Source organism: Monomorium pharaonis, unplaced genomic scaffold (genome assembly GCF_013373865.1).
Source record: "Monomorium pharaonis isolate MP-MQ-018 unplaced genomic scaffold, ASM1337386v2 scaffold_43, whole genome shotgun sequence".
NCBI lineage: Eukaryota > Metazoa > Arthropoda > Insecta > Hymenoptera > Formicidae > Monomorium > Monomorium pharaonis.
Window position 1 is genome coordinate 8,204 of NW_023415725.1, and position 17,826 is coordinate 26,029.

Here is a 17,826-nt window from a genome sequence, read left to right on the forward strand (position 1 = left end):
GTGTACGATTCTGTATTCAGGTAACTATGGCATTATACAAAATTTCAATTATACACGAATTTTATGTCATGTATTTATGTTTATTTATTATTTGTGCCATTTTAATTGCACGATGCTTAATTATGTACTTGATTTGTCGTGATGCCTTATTTGCATAATTTTATGCAAACACCACGAAAAAATTAAATTAAATTATATTACGTTAAATTACATCGCAAGCAATGCATGCTAATATACTCTCACAAAAGAAACCTCTTGAATGTATTCTTGTATATGTGCATGTATTATGTACTATTAAATATGCTATTAAATATACTGATTTGCGAGCTCAACAGTTTTATACTGCTAACTGCTTTAAGAGAAGAGACAGATTCTGAAAGATATTTTTGAACACTGTATTACGCCATTTTGCATGACGAGATTTTCAATTATGTATTACACCGTAACTTAAAGTTTTGTTTCATGCTTCACACGTGTTCTGAGTAATTGACCCGGTCGTAAAACACCGTGAGAATTATTTAAATAACAATTGTTAGATGTAATGTTAGTTGCACTGCACTCGGCGTTAGAATCAGCGACCCCGTTCTCCTTATTATTTCGTATACGTGACGTCTCTGTAAGATTTCATCATAGTTGTGACCGTGATTGATTTTCATTTGCATTTGTACTTCCGAGTCTGTTTCATCCTCGTTATCAGCACTATCTACATCGCCTGAAAAAAATTACTGTCAGTATTAATAAAAGCATCATAATTGATTAAATCAAATTGTCTTATAAACATTTTTGACATGCAGTACAGATAAACTGCAATAAACAAAAAGCGTGCGTGCTCACCATCAGAGCTGTTGGTAGACGGCAAGTAAAACGCGAAGAAGATATTTTATTATTTCCTGCACGGCGTTCTCGTTCTCTCACGGGGCCGTTAGGATTATACTTAAATTCACGGGGTAGCGTGTAACTCCTAGGTAACGAAATTTGGCTGCCCTCCATGTCGCTGACTTCCGCTTCTCCATCACCCTCACCTTTGGAACTCTCTTCGACGCCATTCTGATTCGCGTGTAATCTGATGAAATGAAATTTTTTAATTAAACAATCTCATCCAAATTCAATTAATCATGTTTTTATTTACCTGTGACCGAGATGTCCAGGCGGTGACCAATGGGGATAATGATGAGGAAGGCATCGTGGTGCTAACAGTATCTCTGGCGTGTCCGCTCGTTCTCGCTGAGGTGCCGCTCTCCAAAGATTCGAGGAATGCGAGTTTGGATAATACGGTGAGGAGGGTGGCGGAGGTAAAAGGCAGTGCATTTTCACGGGTGGCCAGGACGATAAGACGTTGCCGCCGTTCTGCTCAGAGAACGAAGGCGGAGATGTGAATAATGGGGAACTCGGTGAAGTATGCAATTTCATATTTGGTGGTGGCTGTTGATTTAGACGCGGAAGGGGAGGACGAAAAGGAGGATGTAGAAGCGGAGGGAGGTGGGAATAATTTACCCTCCTTGATCTCCTCCTGTATCGCTCGCAACTCCCGCAGCTGTTGCTGCTTCTTCTCCTTCAGCTTCTCACGTATTAACGTGACGTTCAACGAGCCACCGATTGCCATATCAGTTTCATCTTTGTGGTCGTTGGAACCATCGTTCTGCATCAGAAGATTAATTTTAACGCAATGTTTCGCGACATTCGGTAATTAGATTTGTCACGAGTATTTACCTGTATTATATTAGAGGCTAAGGGTTTCTTCCAAAATGGGATCAACTGTCGCGATCCGTTGCCCATGTTGAGCCACTGTTTCGAGTCGCCAATCGCCGCTATGGAATTCATCACCGTTTGCGATTGCGTCGGCGGTGGTGGCGGTACGAAGCTTGTCGGTTTCTTCTTCTTCCGATTTGGATTTACGACTGTCGGGTTTGCAAAACGGCAATTAAATACACCCGGTATACCACCGTTACTTAATTTAACTTTCCTCATGCCAATGCTAATGTTGACCTTCTTTCCTTCATTGTAATCTATCTGCTTCTCTTCCACATTGTCCTGAAAATCCAAAAAATTGTATCACAATGCTTCTGAGAAACGAAATTCCGTCTTGTATCATACCTGATTAGACAGGGTAGTGAGATTTGAACCAGTCATTCTTCCACCAGCCTCGTACCTTAATCTTCTAACGTGAAAAAATCTGTACCAAAAGAGAAAAATGTAACGCAATATTAATAACTGATATTAGTTAAAATAAAATTAAATAAAATCTCGCGCTCACCTATAATAAAGACCCATAAAAAACATGCCACCGAAAAATAAAGCTAGTAGAATAAGTACTAAAGTAACTGGATGTAGATGATGCTGGTGAGACAAAAGATCGGTACGATTAACACCAGCTATCCACACACCGATAAGTAAACTGTTCTCCAAGAACATTACAGTATAAAATATCACCTAAAAGAAGGAATAGAAATGTAACATTATAAACACGGATTAGTATAACCTAAATGAAAAAATCTTTAATCTCTACTAACCATTTTTTGACGATGATTCGTCTCGTGTAGATTAACATATGCAATATATATACAAAGGCGAGGAGGGAGGCGAGGAAGGTCTTCCTGAAAAGAGGAAGACGTTCGCCACCATGGAAAAGCCCGTCCGGTGTGAGCAGCAACCACGTCAGCATAGACAGCCAGTGGAGTGCCATCCACAATCAACAGCCACTGTCCGCCGTACAGCGAGGCGTACGCGACCAATGCCCCGACCCGAGCACTTACTGTCCCCAGACGCCAGAATAATTGCGCCAGCACTCCCAGCCATGTTAACACTAAGCGTTCTAGATTACGCAGACGCGCGGCACCCTTGCTGAAGCTAGCGACCGCCCAGCATACGCTCCACAAGGAGAGTCCCGCCGATACCAGGGTCAGCTCCTCTAATTTACCGCCGTCCTTGCCCTCGCTTTCTTTCAGTTTTCCGACCGCCGTTTCATCGCCGTCGGTAGCGCCAAACAAGACATACAGCTGCAGAAGTAGCATTGGAGCGGCTCACAGAACGCGTGTATCAGCCGTAGCACACAAAGCTCCCGTACCTGAGACAACGAGACTCGTGTAATGAAAGAAAAGAGACGACAAAAGATAACATTCGTCGAAATAAACGTACCTCGTGCTTCACGTAAGTTAAATTGACTGGGATAAATAATTTGAAGTATCTCCATAGTACGCCGACTTGAGTGGAATGGAGTAATAGAACACAGCTTACGGTCCAGTTACCGACTTTCTTCACCGGATTTATGTGACAATTGTTTGGTGTGCTGTTTGTTAATTTACCTCTAGCTCCCCAGAGATACCATCGCAAGCTAACGATCTGCAGAAGTAATTATACAAATTACTACAATGGAATATTAAATATAAGAACAGCATCAAATTTATTTTTTCAGACACAAACCTGAGAAATCAACAGAGAAGTTGCTATAAAAGTGATGCTTAATGGGAACAGTATGGGTGGTGCTGTTGCTTGATGGGCAAGGGCGTATACCATGCAAAATCGAAGACAACATCACAGAAATAGGATGCTAATGAAATAATGTTAAATAGTAACATCGCACAGAGGCAAAAATTCGTGCTGATGTTGTGGTTGATGACACTGGGCCATAATGGGCCTTTATTGCCCATTTGGAATATTTAACAATTTTTTATTTTACTCAATCAATCTACGTTTTCCTCTTCCTGTAAATAAAATATTGCATATCTTATAATTAAATTACAGTAACAAATAAAAAAGAGGCAATACATTTTTCATTTTTAATAAAATTTATATTTTTATCCGAACAAAATAAATTTCCTTCGAGGAGAAAAATTAGTTTTTCATTATAAAAAGCAAATTAAGAATAAAAGTTCATATTTTTATATTTTTCTTTAATCTTTGCATAGGTTCTCTCTTTAAATTTTTTTAAATAAATGTACTTTTCTCTTATTATACTCCTTTTTATATAATTTAAATTTCACTAATTAATGTGTATCTCTCAATAATTTTTAATATATATAATATATACGTATATGTATAATTTAATATATATATATAATAGAATTAAGAGATGTGAAATTATTTTACAATCAGAGCCATGATAAAAATTACCAATAGGACTTTCGTGACGGGACAGCTATAAACAAGCCACGACGTACGATGTCACAGGTGAACTCATTTGTCCGTTATGCGCCGGGGTCAAACTGACGAATGTCGCTCTCGCGACGTCGCGAGATCCGTGTTTGCCCTGCGCCGCATTCAAAACGCGTTCAATCCACCAACAGGGATTCACCACACTCACGACCGACGTCGGGACGCGCGAACAGACGGATTTTTAAAGGCCCAGCATAACGAGGCGCGGACGCGCAACAATGTCGGCGCGCGTATAGCGCAGCGTGGGATCGCGCGCTCGCTCAGCGCATTCCGCGCGTGTCATTGACGAGAGCGGCGATCACAAAAATCACTCTCCCGATCCGGACGCTGCCGCCGCCGCCACCGCCGCAGCCGCCGTCGCCGCCGCTACCACCGCCGCTCGCGGGGAAGCTGGATCAGCGGCGTTGGTATGCGCGGAATTCGCCGCGGAGCACACGTTTAGAGAACGCGCGTTTCCACCTGGAGCGTCGCTTCCCCTCTCTTCCTCCTCCTCCTCCTGCTCTTCTTCCTCGCTACTCGGCCGATCCCGCTCGTCGTCTGCCGTTTCCTAAGACTCGCCGTCGTACCGTTGTCGTCTCGCGCTCGTTTACGCGCAGCATCTTTTGCGGGGGAACCGCGACGACGTATCCTGGCGCCACGGCGATAAAACGACGTGCGTACGACGTCGTCCCACGCATACCGATCCGCCGATTTACCTGTTGATTCAGTGCAATTCAATGCGGCCGTCTCACGCGTACACCGTTCGCTCGCTCACTCATTCCCTCCCTCCCTCTCTCTCTCTCTCTCTCTCTTCTCTTCCCTGTCGGCTTTCTCCTCTCTTCTCTTCTCTTTCTCTTCTCCTCGCTCGCATACTACCGCCGTAAACACCTGGCGCCGCCGGTGAGGAACGCGAGAGCGAGCCTTACCTTAGGCGGCCCGTGCGCGTCCGGAGATTTTTTCCGGTTATTCTTCCTCCCGCGTACCGATCGTCTCGATATCGCGAGGGCTGATGCGGATTCGGGGGGCTTCGCTTCATCGCACAATCTCGCGCGGCATGCGCATGTGTGCCTTTTTAATAAAATCTACGAGCGAAAATTGATGACCTTATGAAAATACAGAGGAATATTTTTCGCATGTATCAGAATAACGTTCATGAATAGACGAAATATGTATGATATGTACAAACTTGTATTAGAGTAAAAATTTTGTGCTTTACCACTTGCCCATATGTACATAACTTATAGTTTCCACATGATACACAATGTATAATGTATAAAAATCTTAGATTAACATCTTATATTATGAAATTATCAAAAATTCGTAATCACAATTCAACAAAAAGCCTCCAAAAGTTACATTGTATATACTTAGCGTTTCATCGTTTATGCGACTCTTTCATTAACATCTAAACCACTATATGCTGTAGGCTCATGACAACAGACCGTTCGTTAAAGAATAATTTCATTCTTGTAATTTCTCGTAAGCTCCTTGTGCGGTAGAACAATGGAATTCAGTAAAATTTTTTCCGCTGCCAAACTCACGCTGGTACCTAAAAAGGTAAAGTAATAATAAAAAATAATAATAATGTTCATAATTGTAGTTGTACATAGAAAAAGTTTTAGTATATCTTTCTATTTACCGAGTATAGTAATGGAAGGATTTAGCTTGCCGTGACGTTAAACAACGGCAGGTTGTCCATTTTCGCGAACGGTTATTAGGATTGGGATCGCACGGGGTCCCCTCGACGCGTGCCATTCGCCTACGTTGGTGCCCGTCCCCTATAATACTGTGAAGAATAAGGAATGAGCCTGTACGTGCGCGTTGGCCAACACGATCGACTCTCTGATTCTCCACGCCAGCCTCGATTGTCGTGTACGGGCCTATACTCACATTTGGACCTAACTATAAGTTAAACAGAAAAGTTACGTCAAAACAGGCGAGCAAATTTTTAAATCCATAATGCAGGACAATTTAGTCCTCGTACCACAGAAGTCGGATGCACGGAAGCTGACGGATGAATGTACACGTCCCCTATGATGCAACAGGAATTCTTACTCGTAGAAGCCAGACGACTCGACTGCTTTTGTTTGTAGAGTGCCAAATAATGTCGATTGGCGTATATCGCAGAACCTGCGGTTTTCACCTGCGACCACCATCTGAACACAGGTAGAGCGAACAGCCGGCCAGATCCTGCCAGTCGCGTCAGTATATCCTGCTCGAACGCAATGTGCGCTGGATCTCTGCCGTTGCAACACAGCTGCCTGCAGTCACAAAAAGAATATATTTAAAAAAGAACAGACCTTCTATTATTGCGAATCAAAGTAAGAAATAATTTACATTGTGTGATCTTGCTGCTGATTAGAGTGAAAGACGTCCGCCATCGTTTGAAAAATCTCCGGCGACGCGAGATATATCCCACAATTGATCAGAGTTGAAACAAATGTCGAGGCTTCTCCACATAATGTGCTACTCCACCATCCTTCCCGAGAACCATACACCCGTAGTTCAATGACTGCTGCCGAGTCGCCTCCGTCGCCATAATTGTGAGCAGCGCTTGCTTACCGCTGTGAAATTCCAGCATCTCCTGCAGAGGGAAGTCAGCACAGACGTCCCGTTCATAATAAAGAAGTAGGTTGGGCTGCCTGAACGGATCTGATCGCGGAAGTGATACATGCCACCTGCCGTCCCGAGAGGTGTGAACTCTTGAAGATACCGAATGACTATGCCATAGATGCATGACATCTCCTGCACGAACTGAGCCAGATCGTTCTTGGGATACGCTCCGATTAGCAGCACTTCGTTGAGCCCGGCTATCTTGGTGCAGGCTTCAATGTGGTGCTGTATCATGGGTAATACAGCCACTGGAAACAATGGTTTTGGAATGTCCAGGGACAGAGGTCTAAATCTAGTCCCTGCAAAAAAATTAGATCAACTTAATAAACATACAAAAATAAGAACTGAATCAAATATCCCTTCTCTCCATTAAAAGAATCAATAAATTATATTTATATTAAGGATTTATATTTAAAAAAATACATGTAATAGATATTTAAAAAATATAATAAATATAATAGATTTACAATAAAAGAAAAAACTACTGATGATGATGAAATAATAAAAAACATGCATAATCCAATTGTGAAAACAAAGATTACATAGGGTCACTGTATTATCAAATATACATAATAAAAATGTATAATTACATAATTTTAATATCTAATCTTGACAATTCTTTAACTCTTAATTTCAATTATAATTTCATAATTGAGTGACCAATACAACCTTTTAAAGGACCTCCGATTAAGATAACAGCCTTCAACATGATTGCACCAAGTTAAATAAACCGAATAATTCCAAAGTATTCCCGTATTCTCGTGAGAGGATGCGGCGATCATCCAAGTCCTCCGAGTCGGCGAGGGAAACTAACGCTAACTCGGCTAATCACACCGTAGCGCGGACATGTTGTGTATGTACACGTGTGGAATTGTAGACGTGTCATCGGCGGCGACTCATGAGTGTGACATACGCCGGGTATCGATGAATCGACTCGGTACAATTCGGTGACGGAGCAACCGTGGAAAAATGACTTTCCTCGAACCTCTTCAGGTTAAGCTAAGCTTATCAATGGCGAATAATCGGTAGATACGACCGCGTATTAGGGAAGGGAATTCGTCGAGATAATTGCCAACCACCACTTCAAATCTTGCGCACTTATTCGTGTTTCCATGTTTCGTCCCAAGTCCTAACCCTCTCGACGTCGTTGCAGAAATCAACTTGTTTGGTTAGGATTAAATGGCGATCAGCTGACCGACGGGAAGTACACTCCTATTAGCTCCGATTCCTTTTCCGCTCTAAAAGTCCGATCGATCGATGCGAGGACAACTCGACTGGTGCAGCGGGGGACGCACTCCAAGTCCAATCGATATTCCGATTGGAGATTATATCTTTCTAGCAAAGAAAATTTTTAAATCGTGGGTGTTTAACATTCAAAATATCACTGCAGTCCATCAGCTCACTCGTGGAATAAATAAATAACAAGAGAAAAGTTAAAAAAAAAATATTTGGATGAATATCCAGCGACAAAAAGTACTAGTTGAAGATCTCAAGCTTGCGAAAGTTTGTTAATTAAAATTTAGATGGTTTAGGATTCATAATTATGATAATATTTTTCCTCAGAATTTTTAAAATAATTTTATACGAATTGAAACATTTTTCGAAAATACGTAAATTCTTTCAGAAAGGTCTACTTAAGAAACGTATACTTAGAATTTTTCATGTATGTAAATTCTGAAATATTTTAAATTTCTAGAATTTTTAGAAATACTTAATCATAGAAAATACTTAATCACTTTAGATTTTTATAAGATTTTATTAGAAATCTTAGGATTTTTCAGTATTTATATATAAAGAATTCATTCAAAAAGTGTTCCAATTCGTATATAATAAAAAGTCTAAGAAAATTTATCATAACACGATTATATCAAAAATGTGATAATGGTACGACAGTGATTGTGTTTTTTAATGAATTAGTTGTGCAACAACTATAAAAAAAAGTTCAAGTTTCTTGTCAAACTAGATATTATTGTATCATAATAATTATAATTAAATTTTTATTTATGACTGACTATCCAGATATATATAAAATGTGTCTATATGTTTTTTATTTTCTTATATAATCTTTGTATATTCTACATGTGTAAAGAAAAAAATAATAAGAATAACCATTAGAAATACCATTAGAAAATAAATATTGGTTTTATAAAAAAATTGTGATTATAATCTATAATGTTTCATATATAATCGTTTATATTGTATTTAATTGTTTTGATCTTATACATATATGAATATATATTATATTTTTTAATGGAAAATTTTGCTATCAAAGAAATATGTGCAACACAAGAGCATAATTTTATTACCTAAGGTAAACGCTAATTATTCAGATAGTTATATTGATAAATAAAATATTAATATATTTTACTAGTTATAAACATATATTTTCAAATATTTAAATTAATATAATTATGAAACCTTTTATAAATTACTTAAATTTATATAAAATTTTTAATAGTTTAAGTTATAGCTATCAAAGCCTTTGTAATAATAAAAACTTCACACAAAATAGAATTTCATTTAAAAACTTTAATATCGGTAAACTAAAGTAATATAAAAAATAATTAAGTAATATAATTAAACTATTATACAAGAACTGTTAAACTTTTCAATTACAAAAATACAATTTTCTTACAAAATTGTTTAATGAAAGGATTATTAATTATCGACCAAGTTCATACGAGGCGCATACATCATTATTGACACGCGCGTATAATCGTCCAATAGCCAGCGCGAGCGGGCAGGACTGCCAATGTTACCGCCTAGAAGAAACTAATCTAGAGATTCGTCCCACGGACCAGGGAATTTAAAGGCGGTGAGATGAGTCATGATGGAGGAGGGGGAGAGTTTATTTGCAGCTGAACTTTCTCCGTACTCTTTTTTTCCTCTCCTTTTTCCCTCCAATGTTTAATTATATATCCGTCCGTGTCGTTTTCGAGTGTAAAAAGTGCGACGTGACGAGGAAAACGGATCACAAACGGAAAAAGGGAGAAAGGGACAACAAGAGAGGATCCGAATGACGGAGTCGAATGTCGGAACAAGTCGAACCGAATCTCACTTCACTTGGCGCGAAAACCCACCGACGATGCCGACCTCCCCGCCGATCGGCAAAGGGCGCCGCGCGCGCGTACGTAGGTAGGTGGTGTGGAGGGTGAGCGGGACTGCGGGGAGCAGCGCACAGGGCGAGAGCGAGGAGGGCACGCGCGCGCGATCAACTTCGGCTCGGCTCGGTACGACCGTGCGCATTCGGTGCACTCGAGCCGAGGACCAGCGGTAGCGCGCCGATGGCAGAGGCGTAAGACGCTCTCGTCGCCGCCGCCGCCGCCGCCGCCGCCGACGACGAGAGACAGAGAGAGACATAGACTGGGACTCTTTTTTGGTGCGCGCGACTCTCGTACACCGAACCCGCGACAACTCGGGGAAAGTGTGAAGAAGAAGAATACAATCGGGCAAGAAGTAGTGCGTGCGTGCGTTGCGTGCGTGTATCGCGCTGCGTTGCGATAAATTCGCACTTCGTCGAAAGGAGGAAGAGCGAGACACGAGAGACGACGAGGGAGGACAAGGGCAGAGACTAGAGCGAGAGAAGAAACGGTGAGGAAGAGAGAGACGCACGCTCTCGGTGGCGCGTTTGCACACATAACCGCGGACGGAAAGAAACAGCCGAAAGTTGGAGCGGCCGGACGGACGGACGGTCGGGCGGACGGACGGACGGACAAACACACGTACGAAGAGACAAGAAGTGACGTGACGTGACGTTTACGTTACGTTACATTACATTACGTTACTGGTACATTAGGAACGCGTCGTCGCCACCATTGTCGTCGCTCGTCGGAGGACTCGCAGTCCGCGACTTCTTCGAGAGGAGCGTTGGCCAGTCGCACCCGCCGTTCGCTCCCGCCTCCCGCCGACGCGGATCGGGGGGTTTGCCGCCTCCACCGCCGCCACGCCACGCCACCGCCGCCGCCGCCGCCGCGCCGCCGCCGCCGTTGCCGTCGTTGCCGCTAGGGCTGTCGCCGAGGACGGAGCACTACGTGCCGCTGACCACCTGCCACCGGAAAGCATGGAAATATCCAAGAGTCTGTTCGCAGAGATCCTCGCCGTGCAACAGAAACTGCATAGCGCGATACTCGAGCATCAGGTGAGAGAGAGAGAACGAGAGCCTGAAAGAAAGAGAGAGACAGAGAGATAGACAGAGAGAAAGAGAGAGAGAGAGAGAAAGATTGCGATGCTGCGAGTGTGCGATAGCGATCGAGGAACGGGCCGCAGGAGGTTGAGAGGGGGAGGAAGACAAGAGCCTCCTCCTTCACCTCCTCCTCGCGACACATTTATCCTTGGCGATCGAAAGCTTTTATTTTTTTTCCCCCGTGCGCGCGAGGGGCACGCGAGTGTGACGATCCCCTCGTAGTCGTAAAGTCCTCTTCGAGTCGATGCGATAGATCGAGAGCGCTCGAGACCGAACTCGAACTCGATAGATCCGCCAACGGCGTCTTTCGCGGATGTAACTTGAGCGCGCAAGCGCGTACGCGCGATGGGCACCTCGCTTTCGGATCGGAAGCGGAGAAGTTTTGCGATCGCGAAAGGGCGAAGGGCAGCGCGCGAACGTCGAAAGTTACAATTTACAACTATTTACAACCATTTACTCCCGTCTCTCCCCCCTCCTCCCGCCCAGCGCTTTGTTTTCCTCTCCCTCCTTATCTCTCTTTTTCTCTCTTTCCTCCTTTCTCTCTCGTTCGCTCTTATTACACGCCTCGTCGCAACCCGAGAAATTCGCCGCGCGCGCGCGCGCGGCCGGTGGGGGGAAGGGGGGGATCGAGTTACCAGCAGCGTCTTCGCGAGCGATTTATCTCGGCGGCCGGGAACTTGTTGATCATTGATCGCGCGGCGGGGCGAGGGAGCGCCCCCCCGCACAATCGCGATATAGATTCCAAAGACGTCTCTCCACCATCTTTTACAATGTATCGATATTTACCGCCGTGTTAGATTCCTTTGTGCCGAGCGCCCGCGATAGTGACCCGCGCGGCGGCACGCGCGCGCGAGAGCGAAAGGCTTCCATCTCCCTTTCCCCTCTCGCTTACCCCTCTCTCGCGTTAATTTCGCGCTTGCCGAGAGAAGTCCCGAAAGTTCGCGCGAATCTAATCTACGGGCGCCGTCCACTCGATTCGCGCGGCGACGCTATCCACACCGCGGACAATCGATACTCTCCGAATTATCCGGCCCGCGCGCTTTTCCCCCTGCCCCCTCCATCTTTTTCTTGTTTTTTTTTTTGCGCGCGCGAGACCCGAGAAGGATGCCGCCCGCGCGACGCAGCCGCGCGCACGTTCGGCAAACTTTGGCATCAGTTTTCCCCGGCTTAACGACCCTTCGGGCTCATTCCCGTGATTCTGCGGATTCAGGAAGAGGGACGAAATCGTCGCGATCAGCGGTCATATGACGTAGATCTCTTCCTACCGCCGCCGATATTTTCGATCCCTTTACCTTCAGAGAAACTGGAAAAAGATAAAAAGGCCTGTTCTTTGTCGCTGAACTGCTGCACTGGTGCAGTAAGTTAGAGTAAGACAAATTTTTTTTTCTCATTCTAACTTATTGCACTAGTGCAGCAGTACAGGAATAAAAACAAATGTTCTCTCCTCTGTTTTTTGTTTTAGAGTGAGACAAAATATATATTTTTCTCATTCTAACTTAGTGCACCAGTGCAGCTACCAAGAACGAACCTAAAGGGTAGGACGAACCGAGAGTTTAAATCTACATCATAGAAATTGACGCGAGAGGAATTGTTCTTTGTAAGTTTATCCACGCTGCAATTGTTCTATCTTCGCCGGACGCGATTTACGTAACGCAAAGTTCGCATATCTCGCGCTGGTGGGGGAGACAGGTGTACGAGGTCGATACTTGCGCACCGGGGAAAGCTTCCCGTCGTCGTCGAGTCCACGCTTGATTTACTTTTACCGCGAGACCACGAGACAAGGTCGTTCTCTCCTCTACTTTTGCGCGATACGCCAGTTCCGCGAGTTTTTACCGCCGAACGAATTGCTCTACTTCGACAATCGTGCCGCGATAAAAAAAAAAAAAAGAAAATGGAATCCATTTCCCTGCGCGTCAGAAGAGAAAACAGAGTTGCTGGCGGAGCAACTCTTCCCATTTCCTCGGTGAAATTGTTTTTACAACTACTTTTAGTCACAGAATGGCTTTCTTTTAAAATGCAATATAATTAAGAATTATGTGTATGGACTATTATTATATATAATTATGCAGCAAAAAATATAATATGCATTCTTGTATATAATTAAAAATAATATCAATGTACGAATGTTAATGATATTTAAACTATAAGGATCGCTTTTGAAAACACGAAGAGAAAATTATAAATGTACATAATTAAGAAAGTCGTACTATAAATGAGAATTTACGTTAATTGTGGGTGTAACTTAGAATCACATTAATTAAAAGAATTGCATTGTACATTTTACGTGATAATTCACATGCAAACGCAAGTTACCTCCTTATGCTTAAATCGTGATTAACCTGCTTCCTGAAACGGCGAAGAAACTTAAATGCGAATCGCAACGAAATTAACGAGATGTAATGCGAGATTCTAATTTGCATCTTATTAATTAATGGAGGCAAAGGGAGAAAGAGAGAGAGAGAGAGAGAGAGGGAGAGTATAATTGCGTAATGGCGCATCGTGCTCCAGTTAGTCGTACATTGTGACATACTTCTAAATTATTTCTCGCTCGGTCTTGCTCCCCGATAATAACAAATATAGAACTTATTATTTTTTTATAATAATATTTAATAAATATACGTGTCTTATTGTTTTTTGTTGTTGATACTGATACAATTTTTTCGTTATATTGCAGACAAGCGTGGAAAGCTGAAGAATGATCCAAATGTAAGTATCGTTAAATTTATTGCTCGATATACGATTATACATTGTCATTTAATGACGTTAATCGTATGATACTGGCACTCAGCGACTTTGTAACTGCTATAAAATTTTTTCTTAATATGATTAGTTTTTACTCTTAATTTCTATCGAATCAAAAGTAAAAACTAATCATATTAAAGAATCTTACAACGCAGTTAGAAGTTTTTTCTGTTGAACGCAGCTCATGTATTTTTCTTACAAAGTATAAAGGTTGCTTTTTTTATGTATAAGATGATAATTCCAATTATGGATCGTTGAAGGTTAAAATGATTTTCATAGATTTGTGTAAATTTAACACTCAACCTCTAAAAGAATTTAATATTAATATAATTATAACTTTAAAGAAATATTATGTTTAATAATATGATTGTAAATTAAGAAAAATATTCAAAAATGTATAAATCGTAATTATGAGTACATAATTAAATTTACCTTAATACATGCTTTAATGTAGAAAAAATGATCGGTATTAGCACATCACCTTTTTGTTTGTTTTTTTAAATATTTTTTTAACAAAAGTTAAAATAAAACTTTGAAAACAAATGTTAACTAAAAATGTCTTAGTGTTAGACGCATATCTCAGATGTATATAATCATTTTTATTGTTTTATATTTTGTAATAATTAATGTTTTTGCAGTCAAAAATAAACATCTGAGAAATTGAACAACATTGGCCAAGAGGCTTTTCCTTTTCTTTACGTTTAATATGAAATATTTGTATATAATATTTACATGTATGGAAGATTCCTGGAAGCCTTTCACTTTGATGTAAAACATTTTTTGTCGATTATTCAAATACTTTGGGCTGTTCCTCAAGATACAACATGTAATATGACTCTACATAAAAGTTAGATTTTTCAGTATTCGATTTTATATAAGCCATGATGTATAATAAATCACGGGTTTTTTTCTTTAATTATTTAATTGTAAACAGATCATGTTTTGATCAGTATTAATACAGTGTAATATTTAGTTTCTAAGAAATAAGAAGGTTTGGGTAATTTATGCAGTAAAGCGACCTTCCTCTATGTTATTGCATGTATTGTACTAAATACAGTCTACTAAGAGTATCATAATTTCAGGAAATTATTAAAGAGGTATGTGGAGAGTTTATTAGAAAGCTCATTAGAAAGAGAGTTTATTAGAAAAGTTACTTTCCGCTTCTCTTTCTAAACGACAGCTATGATTGAAAATGGATTTCATATTATAATTAAAAAATATTAAAAAATGTAAAAAAATTGTAATTTTCTTAATATATGTAGATATATAAAATATTTACTTTTGCTCAAGTTTTATTCACAGTTAGAACTCGATCCATAATTGAGTTATCATCTTATTAAATATCTATAACATTTATGAAATGTATAAATATGCGCGCCGTGCAGAATTTCTGCACAGCGGATTTGCAATTTGACACGATTTATCTGGAAATTACAACAGGCTTCAGGAAACAGTCAATAGAGAAACTTTGAAGGAGTTTGTGTGCAATTCTTCTGGAACCTCGTAAGCCACGCTGCGCGCAACAAACTTTGACCAGACACTTCGTCTCTCGCGGCAATTAGTAGTAATAGATGATATTTATTGAGGAAACTTTTTCGTTATACATATTTAAAAGCCGAATTATTAAATCAATTATAATTCGAGCTAAAGAAAAAAAAGTCCTTGATATATAACTTTGTTACGTAAAATGTTGACTTCTCGTTAGCGATTCCAAATCAATTTTAACTTTTTATGATTGAATCATATCATCTATTTGCTTTCGTTTCGCATTACGCGAATGCGTATAAACATATTAATATTACACAATTATCCCGCGTAATATTCCAGAAAGACTTCGATACACGCAAATCATCCTAATTTCGATCGATTACGTGTTTCCAGTTACGATATGTTCGACTATGATATAAAATTGCTTTTGTCTTGTTACAGAATCAAAGCATTCTCGGCCAGATAAAGAAAATTCAGGTGCACATCGTAACTTTGGGAAAATGCCAGGTAAGCGCGGACAATTGACTTTTTGTGTCGCATGCACATAGTTGATTCGCGATGGCATCTATACATCGTCGTTTCTTCTCAAGTTACGAGGCCCTGCAATTTCATGATCAATCTCTCGGTAGATCGATCCTGCGATTTTGAGTATGAAAATGCAACTAAAGTTAAACGCGTTTGCGACGATTAAGAATGATTGCGCTTTGAAGACCGACAATTCCTTTTCTTCGTATGCATAGATATATGTATTAGCTATAAAATCCCAGAAAGATTCCGTGTAAGTTACATTATCGATCAGGGCTATTATTGATCCGAGGTGTTGGCAACTGCATAGCAAAAACTTTGGCATGCCTTGTCTAACTTTTACAAAGTACGACTCTTTATCGTGCCGCGGTATCATTCGCGTGTGGTGCCGACTGCAAAACGACTAAACATATTGATCATTTTTTTATATAAAAATTGGGTTGTTACGGCGAGTTACGGATACCCCTAATGGACAAGATGCGCGTGAATGAAATTTGTTGGCTTCATTATTCCAAGATCAAGTGCGAAATGTGTTTGTCACTCCTCTCGTAGCTCTGTGCCCGCTCGTTCCTTTCCAATACAACGCTCTCGTTCCTTCGACGACGTTGATAACAGGCGAGATAAATAGCCATAGGATGTAATGGACGGAGGATAGACGAGGGATGATACGCAGAGGCTGCGAGAGTGGGAAAGCGCGCGACGCGACCGCGCGCGGGGTATGGGGGTGCGAGCGGACCATGGAGGGAGGCGACAATTCAGAGAAGAAGAAGCGAGAGCGACTTGGGAGCGAAGGAGAAGAGAAGCCGGGAGGCAGAGACGGAGCGGTTCAAAATCAATAAAATGTCCTGCGAAAACGTTTTCGGCTCTCTTTACAAAATCTCCGTCTTCTTTCATTCGTTCGCGCCTCCTCGCTCGACTCTCTTCGTCCCGCTCTTCTCGCTTATGCACTCTCCAAACCATTTTTTTTCAACGGTTTGTCGGTTTCTCGTTTACTTCGAAAGTGCCGAAACTTTCCAGAGCTTTGCGAAAGTTAACTTTTGATATATATACAGGATAAACGCGTATTCTGGCTTCATGATTTTAATCGAAATTATGCATTAATATTCTATCTCGCTGCAGTATTTGTTGTCTCTGTTTATTTTACGTTTATAAATAATTTACAGAAATTATAATGATTGTCCAAATTGTCGTACACGTGCGCTTTGCTAAAACGTACTGAAGCTAATGCGCTTAGTTACGTCGAAAGTCGTTTCTAAAGATTCCTTTTAGAAATCAGCACTATTAAATAACCACTACGATGTATATTCTATATATATCTCTGGTTGTTAACACAGAATCAGATCGTGCAGCGGCTGCGCAAAGAGGTAGAGTCCAAGGCAGACAACGCGAACGGATCGAAAATTTCTATCCCGTCTCTCTCGGCCTGAACAACAACAATCACATTACGAACAATAATGAAACGAAGCATGAAGCGGCCACCAATGGTTTCGAGACGAAAGGAGGACTACGAAGAAGTTGTTAGGAATGGCGATGTTCATGGTTCACAAGATAACGATTGTGCGAAGTAAGCTTGTGTACGGTAAAAAGAAACAGTAAATTGGTTTAAAGAAGTTCTCCAGCTTAGAAAAGGGAGGGGAGGGAGTCATGGAAGTTTTGACCATGCCATCTTATGATAGTAGTAATGGAGAAATTATTACTTTCTACATATATATAAAATAAAACTAAAACTTCTTGTCGCCAGTAAATAAAGAATAAGAAAATGCTTCTTGTCGATACAACTGGCCAAATCTTTCCAAAATGTTGCACGTTTTGCTTAGATTTCAGATTCTTATCGAAAAAAAAACAATTGGGAGGGAGTCGAAAAAAATCGATGTGGAAATACTAAATGTGCTTGCGAAATATAAATTTAAAATTTATAAAAGAATGCTATAGAATACAAATTAGTTAAGCTATTGTCACATTTAAACATGTAATTTATTAGTTACATACGCCAAACAAAGACATGTTAAAATATGTATTAAAAAACACAGCAATGATATAAAAAAAATACGACAGTAATTATTCTGTAATCAGTAAACATAGAGAAACTAATAATCATAATTCAATTAGTCTAAACTTAACATTTTACATGTTGAGAGTAACAG

At 40.8% G+C, this 17,826-nt stretch overlaps 1 long non-coding RNA gene and 2 pseudogenes across 1 annotated transcript; 1 reads left to right on the forward strand and 2 right to left on the reverse strand.

Annotated features, from left to right (window-relative positions):
- Nucleotides 1-410: 410 nt before the first annotated feature.
- On the reverse strand, nt 411-5,575 carry LOC118648424 (annotated as a pseudogene).
- A 4-nt stretch (nt 5,576-5,579) lies between these two features.
- On the reverse strand, nt 5,580-7,890 carry LOC118648425 (annotated as a pseudogene).
- Nucleotides 7,891-13,611: 5,721 nt separating this feature from the next.
- LOC118648426 lies at nt 13,612-17,119 on the forward strand. The gene is made up of 3 exons (XR_004965292.1): nt 13,612-13,633; nt 15,599-15,664; nt 17,017-17,119. It is a non-coding gene; the product is annotated as an uncharacterized LOC118648426 (long non-coding RNA).
- The last annotated feature ends 707 nt before the right edge of the window (nt 17,120-17,826 follow it).